The sequence below is a fragment of the Podarcis raffonei genome, chromosome 3 (genome assembly GCF_027172205.1).
Source record: "Podarcis raffonei isolate rPodRaf1 chromosome 3, rPodRaf1.pri, whole genome shotgun sequence".
NCBI classification, from domain to species: domain Eukaryota; kingdom Metazoa; phylum Chordata; class Lepidosauria; order Squamata; family Lacertidae; genus Podarcis; species Podarcis raffonei.
In genome coordinates this window covers 103648791-103667345 of record NC_070604.1, presented here as the reverse complement: position 1 = coordinate 103667345, position 18555 = coordinate 103648791, and the positions used below count along the sequence as shown (strand labels likewise).

Genomic DNA, 18555 nt, shown 5'->3' with positions numbered 1-18555 from the left:
TTGTTCAGGGGCAGGCCGTCCTCCCTGTCATTTGCGATAGGGGATGGTCAGTGAGACGGTGTTAAGTGTCTTTGTGATGCCAATGTCAGGTATAGGGTTCATAAGCAGTGTTGCCAATGTTATTAGCAACATACGGTATGTTGGGGTGGGGATGTGGGTGTTGGTGCCACCACTGTCCTGGTTGGGTGTCAGATTTTAGCCAGTTTGTGGGTTGTTTTATTGTTATATTTTATTGAGGTTGGAGAAGTTATTTTCCCTTAGTATGGAGGTGGATGCTGAAAGTGTGGGTTATGGGTTGTTGGGTGATGGGGAATGTAGTTTGAAGTCATCTGGACTGGCGTTGGGGTGGGGATCTCTGTGGAGGTGTGGGGCTGGGGGGGATATTGATGGTGTTAGCTATATTTATTGTCTTAGGGGGAGGGGGGAGGAAGGGGGGGAGAATCACCAGTCCTTCAGTTTGAAGCTTTTCTGGTTGCTTCATTCAGCTGTGGTTGTTGTTGTTGTAGGGTTGTTCATCTGTGATGTGTTGGTTTGGTTGATCTTGGCTTTGTTGTCTTGTGCTGTATCTGCAGTGGGACGATTCTGTGCGTGATGGTGGTTGGCTGTACTGGTTTGCATTGTTGTGTCACTTCTGTTGCTTCTTTTTCCTCTTTACTGTCGTCCAATTGTTTGCTGTTGTTTCATCGTGGTGGTCGTGACTGTCACTTGGTGGGTCTGTCGGTTACCATTCCAGTGGAGGGTCGAGTTCGAGGTTCTTCAGTAGTTGCAGGACTTCAGATATGTTGGTAGCCATGTGTTGTGTTGTGTTGTGTTGGTTGTTACAATGAGGCAGAAGGGGAAGCCCCATCGGTACTTGATCCCTACTTGTTGGAGACGCTGGGTGCATGGGCGTAGGCTTTTCCTCCGATTTAGGGTGTCCTGAGATAAATCCTATAAGGCCAATATTGGGTTGTCTCCATATCGAAGGTTGGTTGAGTTTCTGAGGTTGTTCCATACCTCTTCTTTCTTTTTGTAGGGTGTGAAGCACATAATTATTATTACAATGATGTCTCTTGGGGGGGGTTAGGCATAGGTTTTAGGGCTCTGTGAGCCCTCCTCAGGTCGTCTACCTTGAGTGCCAGGTTTGGGATAGTATTTTTCAGCCAGCAAACAATTAGGTTTGCTGGGGTTTGCTCCTCCACTTTTTCAGGAAAGTTGCAGAAGTGGATGTTGCAGAATCTACCGCGATCTTTGAGGTCGGTCTGCTTGTTTGATTTTCATTTCTGTGTTTTCCGTTTCTATTCTTTCCAGGTGGCTTTCTAGTTCAGCCAACTTATTATTCACATATATGTTTTTCTCTCAGTACTCCTCTATTATTCTTTCTTGTATTTGGTTCTTGTTTTCTAGAGTTTCCACTTTGGAGGTCAGGTCACTAAACACCTTCAGTAGTTCTGTCAGTCTTGTTTTCACTTCCTTCAGTTCTTGTTTTTTGTTGTGTCATTCTCATCTTGGTGGGGTGTGTGTGTTGTGTTCTCAGTGATGTTTGCTCTCTCCCTGGTTGGTGTCAATGCAGTCTCACTGATGTTTTTGGTTTAAGGCCTGCTTGATGTCCTCTTGGAGAGGAGGGTGTTGTGATTTGGAGTGGTGGTGGTGGTGGTTCCTGGATGTTGCTGAGCTGCACAGGCGTTGTTGACTGGTGGCTTTTACAGAGTGTCTGGATTAGGCGGTCATTTGTGTCCCATCTGGGTTGTGTCTTGAGGGCTTCTCTGGAGTTCCCGCAGTCTCCTCTTCTTTCCCGTCAGCGGCAGCGATGGCAGCAGCAACAGTAAGGTTGGGACTCCTTTTTCTTTCTCTCTTTCTCTTTCCCCCTTTCCTTCCCCCTCTTCGCATTAGCTCCGTGGTCCTCCTGGTCCTGGAGCTCCTCTGGGTTGTTGGGTGAGTGCCCGGGTGCCTTCCCAGCTTGATCAAGGTAATGGGGAGGGGGGGTTTCGGCTCCTCTGATAGACGCACTGGGCGCCCCCGATTCCTCTCTCCTAGCGGCGCAGGCGGCAGCAGTCCTGGCAGCCCAGGAGCCAGCCAGCCAGAGCCGTTTACTTTGGCTGGGTTCAGGAGCTGTTTTCTGCTGTGGCGGCCACCATGGTGCGTCACCTTTATGGCACAATTAAGGTATAATTCTGAAACTTCTGAATGGACTGGACTGCCATAAAGAGGAAGGGTGGTGTGTGACGAGAGATAGCATACATTTTTTGAATACTTACGGCAGCCTGGACCAACCTGGTGCCCTCCATGTGTATCTGCAGGCCAGCTTGAAACTATTTGTGTTGTAGAGTGGCACTCTTTTTTAAAAAAAATAAAACATTTTAGACTACAGCTCGCAACAGTCCCAATCAGACCTATTGACAGGGGCTGATGGGAGTTGTAGTTCAAAACGTATAGAGGGCACCAGGTTGGCCAAGGCTGACTTATGGTGTCAATTTCCTTTCTGTGTGATTATTTTCAAATACATTAAATATATTTGGTCCACATGCACACATAGACGTGCAAACACATAATGGTTTAATGCTGGGATGGGAAACCTGGATGTTAGCACGTCCAAGGGTCAGAAATAGTTAGGACTGCCAACAATGCCTGGAAGCCCACAAGTTCCTCAGTCCTGGCCTAATGGAATAGTACTTTTGGGCTGCATTTGGGTTTATGCTAGGGTTGCCATATTCCCAAAAGTGAAAAACATCTCCTCCCAAAAGCAAAGTTTTTTAAATTTTCAAATTATTATTATTTTTTAAATTATCTCATCCTTTGCCATATGTCTGGGTTTCCCCAGACATTTATTTCATCCCGATTTGCCGAAAATTTGCCTGGATGCCATTTTCCGTCCGAATTCCCTGACGTGTCCAGGAAAACCCGGGCATATGGCAGCCCTTAGCTTATGCACATTTCCCTGGGAGTAGACACGTCTTCTAATTCTGGCATGCATAGAATTACACTGTTGTTTTTTCCACATATAATCTGCCTCCTCTCTCTCTGTTTTGTGATATATTTGGTGCTCGACGTCCCCATCCTTCTTGAAGCACCAGACTGGCTGTCAAAACGTAAGATTTATTGACTCACAAGTTGTAAGATTGGTCACAAGTTGTGAGAACCTAATTTATGGCACCCAAATACTTACTGAGACATGGGTTGCTAAATTGCAACCCATAAGCCCTGTTGGATCAAATCAAAGGCCTATCTAATCCAGCATTCTATTCCCATGGCACTGTCCACACAGATGATTCCTAGCAGCTGTTATCACTTCCTATAGCACTGGAAGTAATATTTAGCCATCATGACTAGTAGCTATTGATCACTTTATGCTCCATGAACTTGTTTTTCCCCTCCTATTACAGCCATCCTTATAGGTGGTTATCACTACATTTTATTGGCAGCAAATCCCATAGTTTAACTATGGGGTGAGTTAAGAAGTACTTCCTTCTGCCTGTCCCAAATCTCTCACTATTCACTTTCTGTGGCTGAACCCAGGTTCCAGTGTTGTGAGAAAGAAAGGTGGGAGGAAACACTTCTGTATATCCACTTCCTTCACACAATACTCAGATTTTTGCAGCTCTATCATGTCTCCCTCTTGCCTGCCATTTTTCTAGACTGAAAAAAACCCAGACCCAAAGAACCATCCTGTCTCTCTAACAACCTCGTAGCCATGCAAGTTGCAACATGACTTTTCTACCACTCATCTTCCACACCTGTGAGCTACAGCCACCAGGAATCCAATTTCACCTTATACTAGATCAAGGTGGGTGTTGACAGTGATAAAGCTGAGACCACTGATGTACCCAGAAAGACAGATTGCATGCACCAGTGTGATGCTGGTGAAAACAGCAACCTCCATATTCTCCCTCTCTATTCTGCCACACATCTCCATGACACAGCTTCACCATCATGTGAGTTTCCTCATCCACATTGGTTGGGCAGGGAAATAGACAACGTAAAGCCATCAGATACTATGCATTGACTACATTTTTGGAGCTGACGTCAACACGAAGGGGCCATTTTTAGCAGTAATGTTTAGGTCTAACTTAGGGATGGGGGAATTTATGACTGCCAGAAGTTATTGGACTACAACGCCTGTTATCCCTAACCATTGGCCATGCTTCATGAGGCTGATGGGAGTTGGAGTCCAACAGCACATGAGGATCAACTCCTGGTCTAACCTATGACATCTTTCACAGCTGCGGGGATGTTGAACAGATAGACAGATCCCTGTTGTGACTTCCCGGGTCAATAGGAAAGGGATCTTTTGAAGCTGGCATGTAAAAAAACACACAATAATTCTTAGGTGGGGCACAACACCAAACCACAAAGACATCACAGTTATCTTGCTCACGATGAAAATGCCTTATTTACTTATGGAAAAGCAAATATATCTATTTTCTTTTTTCAAATATTCAAGACCATGCCAGCATGCCATGACTTATGATAAGTGCATATGTTTTTCATGGATCAAGGCCTAATAATCTATCCAGGGCCTTCAAATTAGGGACTGGAAATATAGTGTACATTGCAAAGCTTTTGTACATATTCTTAGCAAAGACTTTAAATAAATAAATAAATACACACTGATTTGCAGAAATTTGTTTAAGCATAAAAAACCTTTTTTAAAAAAAGGGGTGGGGGGGGAAGTATCTTGAATATTTATTTTGCCGGCCACAATATGCATCTTAAAACTACCCTTCCAAGTAAATTTGCTAATCAGGCTATTAAGGGAAAGAAGCATATCTTGAAATATTAAAATTGTGTCTGGCAATGACACATTTTTTGCTATTAAAACATGTATAATGACTCTTAGATTGAGCTTGCCAGATATGTTTAATACATAACTTAAATTGCTAATCCTCAGAATAGGAGCAGAAGAAATTCAGAACTGCAGAGGGCAGGAGAAAAAATGCAGCACAGCAGAATTTGTAAGAACATTTTCCAATTTTATTTACCTGGAAAGTGCATTTTAGTTTTGCATGCTACACTTCATACACTTTCTTCAGATTCGTGGTCCACCTCTTTAATGAGAGTATTTTCCACACACACACACACACACAAATATATACATATATGCAAAGCGGTGATAATTTAGCATTTTAAAAGTTTTTCCCAGCCATTCAGTTATATACCCCAAACCAAATATCCACTGCAAATACACCCTCCTAGTGACTGCATGCATTGAATTAATTGTCTACTTAGAAGAAATCAGAAATGGGCACTTCTTTTCTATGCACACTTACTTGGAAGTAAGTGTCATAGACAAAGTGGTTTTTCCTTCTAGGACTGGTCTGTAAGTTTGATATATTTTCCCAAAGGAACACTTTTTTAAAAAAATTGTTTCAGACTGAATTCCATCAATTGTAAAAAAGAAACCTTATAGTTTTTGAGCAAATAAAATTAATGTTTTTATGTTAACAACATTGGCGGGGGGGAAATGGGTGTTACTTTTAAAAACCCAGCCTAAAGTTTGTTAGGAAATAACAATTTATTAAGAATTATGATATTGTTAAAAAGTCTAATACAATTATGTAAGAGTATTTGAAATGGCTACTTTTAGGCATTTCTAAAACACTACCTTGGTTGTGATCCTAAATTCAGTTGAAATTAATGGAATCTTACTTCCAGGTACTGTACATATTTTTTAAGAATGGGATTAGCTACACCAGCACATATTTCTAAAATTATATGGGGTGAGATTCTCTGAATCTGTAAATATTGTGTTGTCCATGGGCATATGTCTACCCATTCAATGTCATTTTTTACATCTGCTTGAATAGAAATATTAAAATATAGGTAGCGTCACAGGGCTGAGCTTATACTTGGAATTACATCTAAGCAGTAATAGCCTATATTTATATATCAGCTAGGTGAATAACTGATAGCAACATCTTCAACATTCTGATACATTTGGAAATATATTTTTCCTCCTTTTCTGGGTAAATTAATACTGGATAAAAAGCACACACCTCAAGGTAAACAATATTCTCTTTCTTGAATAAATATATATTTGTGTAATAAGAGTTCCTTTATTGCAAATTCTCTCTCATCAGATTATGCTTTTTTTACAAGTTGCAAATACAGTGTACTGTATTGTGATACTTCCACTTGTAGTGTTCTTTACTGCAAACTTGTGATTAGTATTTGGTGTGTTACATTTCGGTGGTCTTAGTCATTTATTTGACTGCAGTTGTTAGTAAAAGGTGCATCTCCATGTTGTGTTTTTTTTTAATGAAACAAAATACAAACACAAACCTTTGACAATAACTGATATTTAATGCTACTGAGCACTGCTGTAAATTTTAAAATAGAACAGATGGGTTAAATAGTTAAAGCATGAAAGAAAGTGCTAGCAATATGGACAGATATGAAATGTTAATAACTCAATAAAGAGACTCACACCATTCTACGGGCATGTTTTCAAATACACCAAATTATCATTTGGAGAGCTCACCTTTTGCTAAAAGGAGTGGAAAGCTGCATAAAACATGGGGCATCTGAAATATCTCTGAATGCAAATGCTAAATTGGTTTTAAACGGATGTATGTTTTAACTCGGCTGCACCATTTCAAATAATTCTTTATGTAGCAAAACAGAATCCATTATTCACACATGAAAAAGAGTGTTAAGCCTACCTTTTAAAAAATTGACTGGTAGGTTTACAAGTCGCTGCCGCTGTTCTCTTTTGCAAAGACATCAGCTTCTCTGCTTGTTTGTTGCCAAAAAGGGGGGGGGAGGATGGGGAGGGGGGAAGAGAATAATTATTTTGTGTCTGAGCAAAAAGAAGAAGAAGAAAAACCACTCTTTGATAACAGCAGATTCTCCTGTGCATTAGCAAGGCTGTTGTTCCCCACTTCCTGAAGATTATCCACCTTTTTTTCCTAAGGCATCTTGCTCAAGAGAAATAAATGGGGAGAGAACCCAGGACAGATCAACTTGCAACCCCAAGTCAATGGAACACTTTTGACTGATGTCTGCTGAGCAGAATTAGACCCCCAATCCAAGATAAATATTTCAATATTCTGCCCAAGACAGAATGAGAGACAATGAAGCACTTATCCAAAACAGACCTGGCTTCGAAACAGAGGCAGAATGCCTGAATCAGGAAGCCTTGCTATAGAAAAGTCTGCCTTTTAAAAGCTCCTCACACGCGCTAAAAATTGAATGAGAGAACGGGCAGATAGATATGTGGACATTAGTGTTCCAAGCAGGCTATGCCACTGTCTCAAGACAGCCGTTTCTTTCTATCAAGGGCGATGCAGCATCACAATATGGGTGCAATTGCAGAAAAGTAGCCCATCAGCTTTAAACTGCACTCTCTTCTCAGGTACAAAACTGAACAATAGTTTAAAAATTGACCTCTGCAAAACAATTGTGTGCAAAAGGTCATTTATCTAAACCACTGCTTCGCAAAATGATGAAATTAGATACTCTCAGTTCTGCATCCATGATGCGCTCCCTCTCTCTCTCTATCCAGAAATGAAACATGTAGCACAATCAATTCTCTGCATGTTTACAAAAAAAAAGCAAGTTCCGCTGTATCCGTGGGGTTTACTTTGTGTTAAGTGTTTTTAGGATTACAGCCTAAAGCTCTCAAAATGTAATGATAATGACTTACTTGTCTTATTTGAAAATGAGCATTAAAATTAACTTTACAGCCTAATTGCACATTAAATATCACACTGACATCATCACATGCAAGTGATCTATAGCCTCAGAATCAAACACAACTCTGTGTTTCAATGAGACTTACTTTTAAAAAGCATGCTTTGAGACTTTGCTGTCAGTTCCTTCCATTTGGATGAGTTTAGGCACAGATTTTACTTTTATCTCCTGGGTATGGATCATATAGGCAGCATGAACATTACAGCAGCATTGCACCTACAGAGCGTGATCACTTTCCTTTCTGAAATTAATTTTTAAAGAAATTTTCACTTGCTATGAGCCTTGTGGAGAAGAACAGAACCATTTAACAACCTTCCTCTTAACAAGCTGCAGTCTTCTGAGGTAAAACAAAACAAAACAAAGCCCCACATGGAATAAATGTTAATAATCTGGGTTCATTTGCAGCAAGAACCATGGATTTTCAAAACAACTTTTAATGAGAGATAAGAGAGCAAAGGAAGTGTCACCGTCAAAATCTGTGATAAAACCATGTGGGGGAAATGATAGATACTGACAGACAGACAGACAGACAGACAGACAGACTGAAAGACATATAGACACAAATAGACAGATAGATAACCCATCTGTGCAAATGGGTCTGTTTCCTAATTGTCTTCAACAACACTATTAATTATTTAAGCAACTATGTGATGCTTTTACAGAGTTTTTACACGCCGAATAAATAATAGGCAGGTCTCTTCCCACAAGGCGCTTACAATCTAAATTAGGCTATGGGAAAGGCAACAGAGGTGGAAAAGAATGATGGATGGATGGATGGATGGATGGATGGATGGATGGATGAAATGAATGTGTTCCTGAACAAATGCAGATGTGTTGCATTTGGAAACAAGGACAAACTTGCTTTATTCCCCAACGAGAATGTGAAAGTGGATGGCATGTAGACCACTATCTGCCAAGGTACAAGTGCCTATCTATATCTGTATCTGCTGTTTTAAACGCCTACTTATTGGCTCATGTGTTTATTCTGTTGCTTGTTTTGTAAACCTCTTTGAGGCCCTTTATAGTGAAAAGGGGCCTATAGAAAAAAAAGAGGGAGCTAAATAAATATATATAAACATATAAATATAGAAATAAAGCCTTTCCCTATTTTCCCCTCTGCATATGGATTCAGAAAAAGATATCTTCCCATGTCAAGCAAGCAATATGCAAATAGGTCGGGGCCATCTTGACCCGCAGCTTACACCTGTACCAACAACGCTGGCGCAATTTCTCTTACCTTAATGAACTTACATCTTTAATTTCACAGCTTGGCCCCTTTTGCGCTTGGCCTGCTAAACAAAGACGCCGAACTGTTTCCAGTCCGTAGGCGCCACCCTCCCCTCCAAACAGCTGTGGAAACTTTAAACCATGACAAGGATTTTTGCCCCTTGTGAAACTGTCAAAAGCAATAAATATTTTTCTTTCCCCCCCCATCATTAGACACTCTTAAGAATGCCTCCTCCATTGTCCACTGTAATTCCCAGCGCTCACTGGGCAGAAGCTTTATTGTCTAAAACGAATCTTGACGTGTGAACAATACCGGTGGTGGGGCGGGTTTGATGGTAGAAGGACCTACACTTTTTCCCCCTCTCCCTCTCTCTCAATCTCTCTCTCTTTTTTTCTGTAGAGGGTGTAACCGTTAGGAATGTGGTGCTTCTCCATAGACAGCTTTGCCAAAAGAGCACTTGTGTTTTTTAACACTGGTCTTTCAGAAAGACGCTCAAGTTAAAGCATTGTGCCCCACTGTAAATAGATGCACTCACTAGAATAGGCCTTCTTCACTCCTAATTAGGGAAGTAACTCTAGAAAGACAGAATGTCACTTGCAAGACTGGAGTCTTTGTTGGGTTTGTGTGCGTCCCCACTATGTGAGGTAATTGGAGCTGTACCTTTTAGAAAGCTGCTAATTTTGCATAGGAAGTGCTAACAAGACCTTTGTGTAGCCTGTTTTCCTTCTTCCTTTTTAAGGAAGTTACAGACCTTGAGTACTGGGGGGGATTGGCTGGGCCAAGGCCCGGCGAAGGAAGCCGCAGTAATGAACCACTTCAGCTTGCAGTTAGGAAAAGGAGGCCTAATTTTCAGGCCTGAGAATACTGGGCTTGACAAAAGGTTCTGTTTAAGCTTATTATACGGGACATTCTTACGGCCTATACAGCTTCCCTTTGCAATGACCCTCTCAAAATAAGTGCATCAAGTTTGTGCAAATAGAAACATGCAACTTTCCAGGTTTACGGTATAGTTTTCTTTACAAAGCCATTTGTAATATAATGCAAGCTGCAATTAGCATGGACCGGAGCAACAAGATCCAGCCAGAAAAGTTCCTTTAACAAAAGGCAGAGAACTGGAGGAATTAAGTAACAGTTAAATATTAGCTGGCCTGTCAAACCATATGCCACTATATATAACAAAATTAAATCATTTCACATCCTCCGATTAGGCAGATGCTTTTAAGTTCCCGATTTATTAATTCTGCCAATTTTAAATTATTCAAGCAGGGCGGGGGGCACCTGGTTTTAAAACAAACAAACAAACACTCCACCTTGCATTCGGCTTTTAGAGCTGTCGATGTCATCAAAATGCCGACTGGAACTACATGTAAAACATCCAGATCCAATGAAATGAATTACTACTTGCAGGGATGAAAAATAGTTTCACCAAAGATTTTTTCCCCCTCCCCATGCTTGAAATAAAGAAGTTATAAAAAAACCAACTGCAAAGAATGAGAAAGTGACCTTTTCAGATCAGGGGCTAAAATGAAAAGTCTTCTGGTAAGAAAAGGGAGGGAAATTCCATTGCTCATAATAGCTTTTAATGCTTTTTTCCTACACACTGTCTATCCGATAATAATGGCAAGGTTAGGGTAAACAATGAAGACTATGTTTGCACATATTCCACTTTTGGCATTCTCCATATAAATTTTCTGAAACACTTAAGAGAATAGATACATAAACCTGTGACCTTCAAATGAGCTTTTTGATATTGTCGACACTTTGGATTATGAAAAAAAAGAGGTCACAAAATTGAGCCATTTTTGCATCGTAATGAATTCCATTCTGTTGGGTAAACAAAGCTAAATTTTAAAACAGGGGCCTGACATCTGTCTGGCTCAATATGCTTTCCTATTCTTCAGAGAGGGGAGGGAAAGTGAAATGTAAGTTCTTCATGCAGGTTGTAAATGATTATATATACATAAAAAATAACAATCCAGCAAACACAAGGAGGACATTTGGTCCAATTCAGTATTTTCCAGACAAAGGCAAGAAGAAAATGTTCCATTTTATGGCTTTATTTTTCAAAAATAAAATAAAACAGCTTACAAACAACGGTCCTGCAATACAATAGAGGGGCCAATGCTACCATTATGGCGCTAACTCTTATTGACAAGAGCTATGAGGGCCTCCAAAAGTTACTCCTATTTCCGCCGTGCCTTTGTCCGTCTGTTGTCCTCTCTCAAAGGCTCAGTTTGGTATTGTTGCAAAAAAGAAGGGGGGAAAAAACCCAACCACCACAAAAAAAACCCTCTGCACCCACATTTATTTCCACCATCCCACCCCCCACCCCTCCCTTCTAATTCATACTCCGCATTGTGAAGTTTTGCCATTCAGGAATTGATTGGACAACAGCAAATGAGAATGGCCAAGTGATTAGTCTCCCGGCAGGGGCCAGGATTGTGGGTATAAACCTGGGGCTACGGCTTCAGTTCTATGTGGCATTCAGCTCGGCTTCCTCCTCCCCGTCCCTCTCTGGTTCCTGATCGCTCATGCATCCTTTGCTGCAGGTAGCACATTCCTTCATACCAGGAAACTGAATCCTTATAATTAGCCGGCACAGTAGTGTCCACTCCCTACTTGAAAGTCAAAGGGCTGGTGGCCCTGGAAGCAATCTCACTTTGGTATTTATGAGAGCGAGGCGGGTGGGGTAGCACCGAATCCTCCCCAGCCTGCTTCTTAATACATTTTTTTAAGAAGAGAGGTTGGTTTGAGAGCAGTTGCAAGGGGGGAACGGACCCAAAAATCTTTTCATACAATCCTCTCGGAAGTTATCACGGCGTAGATTGCTGAGGTTATATTCAGCCAAGACTTGCTGAAAAAAATGAACCATGTGCACTAACATCAATAGGTCTACTCCAGGTTGGACTAGCATTGAATACCACCCCTCAGTGTTGCGATTGAATTTAGCTGGGAACCCCTAAAACAGCCCAATAAGGACGAAGTGTGCTTAGTGGCTGTGGAATGCTGATTGGCTGCAGAGAGAAGAAGAAAAGGACCATCTCTTTCCTTAGGAACCTACCTGGACCCTGAGATCATCTTCTGAGGCCCTTCTTCATGTGCCTCCTCCACAAGAGGTCCATAGGGTGGCAACACAAGAACAGGCCTTCTCTGCGGTGGCTCCCCATCTGTGGAATGCTCTCCCCAGGGAGGTTTGCCTGGCGCCTTCATTATACACCTTTAGGCGCCAAGCAAAAATGTTTCTCCTTAACCAGGCCTTGGGCTGATTGACATCCAATGCCCTTTTAAAATGTGTTGGGGGAGGGGGTTGTTTTTGTTTTGATTATGTATTTTTATATTCTGATTTTATGTTGTAACCGCCCTGAGACCTGTGGGTATAGGGTTTTATACAAATTTTAATAATAATAATAATACCAGTGTGTTTAAACAGTAAGCAACCCACACTGCGACATTGTGCTGCTGATCCAACATGTATTACATTTATTATATATTTTTTGCCCTGCCATTCCCCCAAGGAACTCTGGCACTGGTGTAATGGTTCTTTTTCTCTCCCTTACAATCTTCACAACAGCCGTCTGAGGTAGGCAAGGTTGAAAAACAACAACGACTAGACCAAAGTCGTCCAGTGAACTTCATGCCTTGAGTGGTGAGTTTGGCACAAACCTCCCTGATCCTATTCTGGGGCTTTAATCACTATACCATGTTGTGTTCTATTTCTTAGTCATGCCAGCATATGATTAATTATTTGAAACTGGCTTTATTAAAAATACTTGTTCACCCATTACACTCAACCTAAGTACAAGTCGTCTCCACACATGTGCAAGTGTATAGTGTGAAAAAGTGTACTCCTGTTGATATATATAGCTCAGCTGGTTTGTACACAACGTGTCTAACGTGATGACAACCCTACAGTTACTTTATATAAAAATGCTCATACATCACTCACTCATGGGTGGGATATCAAAACAATTAGTATCCTTCTTGATAAACTAGAGCCCTGATATTGTCAGGGTCTGTGGGGTCTATCTGAGACTGCACCGAGTGGTGAATCCAGTGCTTTTTTTTCCTGGGGGAACACAGGTGTATGCATACCCCTAAACATTTTAAGTTTGGCCTCATTGAGGGTCAGTATTTCAATGAGATGTACCCCTAAATATTTTTTTAGAAAAAAAAGCACTGAGTGAATCACTTCACTTGCAAGAACCTTTAGGCTCATAATCGACTACCATACCCATGGTGGCTCATGGGATCTTCCTGGGCAGGAAGGAATATAAGGACTTCCTGTTTCACTTGCTTGACCTTATCAGTGTGTTTTGTACCCTTGGATATTAGTTGGTTCTGCCTCCTGTTTTATCTTACGGTTTATGACTTGCTGCACAGTTCTGACTCCTGACTTGCCCTTTGGCATAAGTAAAGATGGAGTATAAGAAAAACACATTTGCACAAAAATACATGCAGTTTGTAAAAGGCAACACCGGAAGCAAACCCCAATAACAGCAGCAGAAAGCGCCGGCAGCACAACTAAAAGCGAACAACATAACCGTAGTCCATCAAAAGCCCAGAGCGGGGGAGGTATATTTTTACCTGACACCAAAAAGATGTCAGTACAGGTACCAGGTGGACCTCACCTGGGAGAGCATTCCACAAATGGGCAAGGGAGTAGCCAGGATTTTTGTTAGGGAGGCAGAACCTAAGTTAGTTAAGTATTTTTATTGATTTGGGGGGCAGCTGCCCCCTGCCCCCCCCCCCCGGCTATGCCCATGCAAATAGGGAGCCACAACTGAAAAGGCCCTCTTCCTAGGCTCCTTTTTGCATTACAAATCAGTGCAACAAAGGAGCAGGGGATATTTGTGGTGGCTTGCCTTTGCATACCAGCCCAGCAATGAAATCCCATTTCAGCCATTGCAGGACAAATATCTGTTTCCACTGCAGCAACCATAACAGCACATGGGATCGGGCAGGTTTCCATTGGACTTACTGCCTCTCTTGGAAAAAGCATGAATTCCAATGCTTTCGTAGATCTGAGCAAAGGATGACTTTCCCCAACCCTTCTTATACCTCACTCTTACTTTATGTGTAATAAAGCAGAGCTTTGGAAGTTGTTAAGTGTACAGATGTCAGTCTAAGCGTTTTACATGTCACCAGCCTGAATTCATTTACATTTATTTTCCTATTGTTTTATATCTCTTTATGACAATGTACCGCATAATACAGTTTCAATCTTTAATGTACAACTAATTCTCTACCATTAATTTGTCAACATGATTACTGGATACGCCACAAGTAAAGCAGGATGATTTGAAATATGTACCAGACGTTCCCCGTTCTCTCAAGGAAGATGAAGTGACAAAGATTCAGAGAGGAAATTTGTTTTTCTGCCTTGGGACTGTCTATAATTTTTTTTGAAAACTACAATTTGGTTGTGATACTGCAAATGGAAGAATTCTAAACCCCAGCCTGAAATAAAAATAAAACATCCATCTAATATATTAATTACCTAAGTTAGAGAGTCCCAACAGAAATCTGAATATGCGAAACAGTCTCGGAGTGAAGAAGACTGACATTGTGCTTGACGGTAGCAATTCAATTCTAGGCCAAATGTTCCTTTAATATTTCACCTGCCTGCTGTAGGCCTTGCTCATACTTTGTATAAGGCAGAGCTTCTCACAGCCTTATAGGAGAACGATTCAAGATTGAGGCATCAGTCACTAATTAGGGGTTGAATTTCCATGCACAGGAGGGGGTTAAGTACAAAGACAACATTGTTTTCCAGAAGAATGCGTTTTATTCCAGCTTTACCTATGGGGAAACTGAGGTTTACCCAAGTATGTCCACAGGAGGCGCCACGTCCCGTTTCACTGCTTGAGGTAAAATGAAACAAACAACCCCACCATGCTGTCACCACTGCTCCACGCTGCCAGCCTCCCTTACCTGCATGGCATGGCAGAGCTGGAATATTATGAGATCTTGTGTGGCCTGCAAGATCTCATGAGATTTCAGTGAGTGGGGTGCCTAGGACTTTTGCCGCTCAAGGCAGCTGCCTTACCATGCCTCATGGGCAGGCCAGCCCCGCATGTTCATTGCAGAACCAGGTGTTAGCTTGCACAGGTAAGCGAGACATCACACCACAGACCCAAGGCTTTCCAATGGACTCCATTGACACTTTCAACTGTATTGTGTGCCGAATGTGTGGTCAGGTGCAAGTGTGTGAGCTGGCCCAGAGAGGGCTACTTAAGATCTATGCCCCCCAATCAGATTGACTCTTTCTTTTGGAAACGAAAGATCTTCCTGTTCATTTTTTTTACAAGTTGAACTGCACAAGTGTGGCACTTTCTCTCTGCCTAACCTACCTCACAGGGCTGTTAATGAGGATAAATTGTGGCCTTTTGCTCCTTGGAGGCAAGGCACAATATAAATGTGATAAATGAATGAATGAATGAATGAATGAGTGAATATAGGGCTTAAAAAGGTCTTAACCTCCACTTTTGAATTACGTTTGGAAGCAGACAATTAGCCAGTGTAGTTGTTTCAATGCACAGTTACAGTTTTGCAGATCTCTCCTACTGGATCGGAATGGGTGTCTGCAAATTTGGCCCAGTCTGTGGACTCAGAAGAAGATACATGCCCGGACTCCATTATCTGCATTATCTGAAAATTTTCATTATCTGAAAATTGTATCCCACTATTTGTTATACAGTGGTACCTCAGGTTACAGATGCTTCAGGTTACAGGTGCTTCAGGTTACAGACTCCGCTAACCCAGAAATAGTACCTCGGGTTAAGAACTTTGCTTCAGGATGAGAACAGAAATCGCGCAGCGGCAGTAGGAGGCCCCATTAGCTAAAGCGGTACCTCAGGTTAAGAACAGTTTCAGGTTAAGAACAGACCTCCAGAACGAATTAAGTTCTTAACCCGAGGTACCACTGTACAGGTGATCCTCACTATCCCATAGGAAATCCCAAATGGGGGGCTTCTTTTTCCCCCTTGTGGCTACACACACCACGGTAAGTGGGGCCAATTTAGTGGTCGATCACAACCAACTCCAATCCTAGAAAATGTGAGGAGCTAGACATAGCAGGCAAAAACTGAGCTACTTCCTCCATTGAAAAGTCAAAGCCAAGCTGATTAAAAATTCAAACAGGAAGGTTTGGGGGGGAGAGAGAAATGAAGATATTCTGTGAAAAAGAAGTGTTTAGACACAGGCTGTCTGCTTCAATTCCCCTACTAAGCCAAGCCTCCTTGCCCTGAGAATGACAGTCGATTCCATAAATTAACTGGAAATCCCTCTTCTCAAGAGTCTAAGTTATCTCTCCGCTGCCTGCAGCTCTGATTTAGAATAGGAGCTCGTTTGTTTACTGTTTTAATTAATGCTCCTTTTCAGCATGGAGCCGGGGAGGGAAAAATGAACTGACTCGATAAACAGGTGTAGCTGTTTGGCGTTATATTTGTGATCGTTCAGGGCTCGGTCCAGATTAATGAAGCTTGACTGGACATGAACCTCCCAACAGAAAAGGTAGATCAACTCCACTAGATGCCCAGTAGGTGAGGATTATTTTAACTGCTAGCCTGTGATTGGAAAGGGTTAGAGAAAGACAGCCATCAGCTGGGATTTCTCTCTCCCTCTCCCTCTCCCTCTCCCTCTCCCTCTCTTTTCAGAGTACATTTTCAATCTACACTACAGAGCAGTTAGGAAGACTTAAAGGATGCTTCTGACAAAGTGGGGCCTAATCCATCAAATCTTGTGCCATATAATAAATTTGTTAGTCTTAAAGGCACCACAAGATTCTTTGTTTTCGCTGCATCAGACTCATGTGGCCAGTGCTGGATTAAACCCTGTGGAGGCAGTCGAAATCTTGGGGTCCCCCCTCACATTGAACTAAGAAAGCTTGATTGTAATTTTCTTACAAGATCAAATCAATATTATTTTGATCCATTGTCGCGGGGCCCCTAAAAGGCTGGTGTCAACTCTGCCTATTTGGTAATCTGGCGCTGCATGTGGCTGTTCAACATTCTGTCCTCTGGGAATTGTTCTAATGAAACCAGCAACTTTTCCTTCTCTATCTTGGTTCCTCCTCCCCAGTTTTGAAGCAACAGCAGAGTGTCAATACTACTGGAAAAAAACAACATTTTGCATGTTGCATGGGGAAGGAGACAGAAAAGACTTAAGTACCTGTACACACAGGGGCTTCCACCATTAATGTTAATCAGAACACCTTTTGGTTTCTAACATGCTTTTGGAAACTTATGGATACAGGTGATGCAGAGGATGACGCTCTTGATTTGAACCATAGTTCCTAGAAAGATGGATTTAATCCTAATGGTCTGGGGAATGCCTTTATTTCACTTTCTGTGAACACATAGGACCCTGTGTAAAAGCAACCCTGTGTAGTTCTGGAGCAGCTTTGTAGCTAAGGGCCAAAATGTATACAGCTGCAGAAAACCACTGATCAACCATATCTTGACATTTTCATTTTTACCTAAAAAATAGCTGGAGAGGGGGCAGGGAATCCAGATTTGATTGCAACAGCAATTGTTCTTCTCTCCCCGTGGCATTTTTTGTGTGTGGGGGGGAGGTGTCAAATTGCTATCACCACCAAGCTGGTCCATTTCTTCTTCTTTTCTCTGTAGTGGGGCTATTTGCATTTTGGAGGAGGTGGATGCAAAGGGAAAAGGCTATAGACTTCCTGCCCCAGTACCACTACCCTGAACCCATTCTCCCATGGCTTATCTATTTTATTTTATTTTATTTTGCAAAAATTGCTCTAATGTAAGAGCAAGGAACCCTCTGATCCAGAATCATAGAGCTGGAAGCCAACTCGAGGCTCATCTAAACCCCCTGTAATGCAAGAATCTCAACATGAGATTTCCCATCCCATTTGAAACCATACTGGATTCTGCTTAGTTTTGCAAATGTGCTAGCAGTTTTATTGCTACAGTACTAAGAGATAAGCCCTACATATTCTCCAGTGGGCATGGGGAGGTCCTGCATATTCTGTCTTCTCCATTTGCTTCAGTGCAGTGGAGGAGACTTCCATCTCTTCAAGAGCAAAGAAGGGATGTCTGCAGAAGACTGCCTCATCCATTGAACTGAAAGGCTGAGGCTTTTCAGGCAGCAAAGCTGTGTGTCTGTTGGGTCCATTGTACCTGCAAGAAATTGGATCAAGCGATAGAGCAGCACTGCATCATACGCTGCCCTTGCTTTCCCATATAACAGGCAGATGAAGCCAGGAACCAAAATCACTTTAAAGCACACCCACACGCACAAATCAGCTTCTGCTTCAAGACAACGTCTCACATCCTCTAGGGGGAAAGTGTAGAACAGAAAAGGAGGAGGCTTCTGTGGAAACAGCCAGCATGCTCATCTTAGGGGGTCTGCATCCCTAGATTAGCAACCACATGATGCATTTTAAATAAATATTGGAGAGAAGGGAGAAATGGGAAGGCGGGCAGAGTCCGCTGTATGACAGCCGTATCCAAAATATAAAAAGTGATTGCTTGTGTGTCTTGGTCAGGGGGCCGGTCCACTGTCCCTCAGACCTTGTGGGGCGCCAGATTATATTTTGGGGAAAAAATGAATGAATTCCTATGCCCCACAAATAACCCATTTTAAATAAAAAGGATTTTAATTTTGCATTTTAATAATATGCATTTTAAATAAAA

The 18555-nt window shown here is 41.9% G+C and overlaps 1 long non-coding RNA gene across 3 annotated transcripts in view; it reads right to left on the bottom strand.

The window, feature by feature from the left end:
• Positions 1 to 9177, bottom strand: part of LOC128411217 (uncharacterized) — a 45971-nt gene extending 36794 nt beyond the window's left edge. Inside the window, exons 1-2 of one of the 3 annotated variants that reach the window (XR_008329728.1) lie at positions 8906 to 9177; positions 6639 to 6711 (exon numbers count right to left, since the gene is read on the bottom strand). This is a non-coding gene — a long non-coding RNA (uncharacterized LOC128411217). Of the gene's footprint in view, positions 1 to 6638; positions 6712 to 7756; positions 8654 to 8905 lie in introns of those variants that run through there. The other 2 variants (XR_008329727.1, XR_008329729.1) reach the window with 2 other exon arrangements.
• Between the last annotated feature and the right edge of the window lie 9378 nt (positions 9178 to 18555).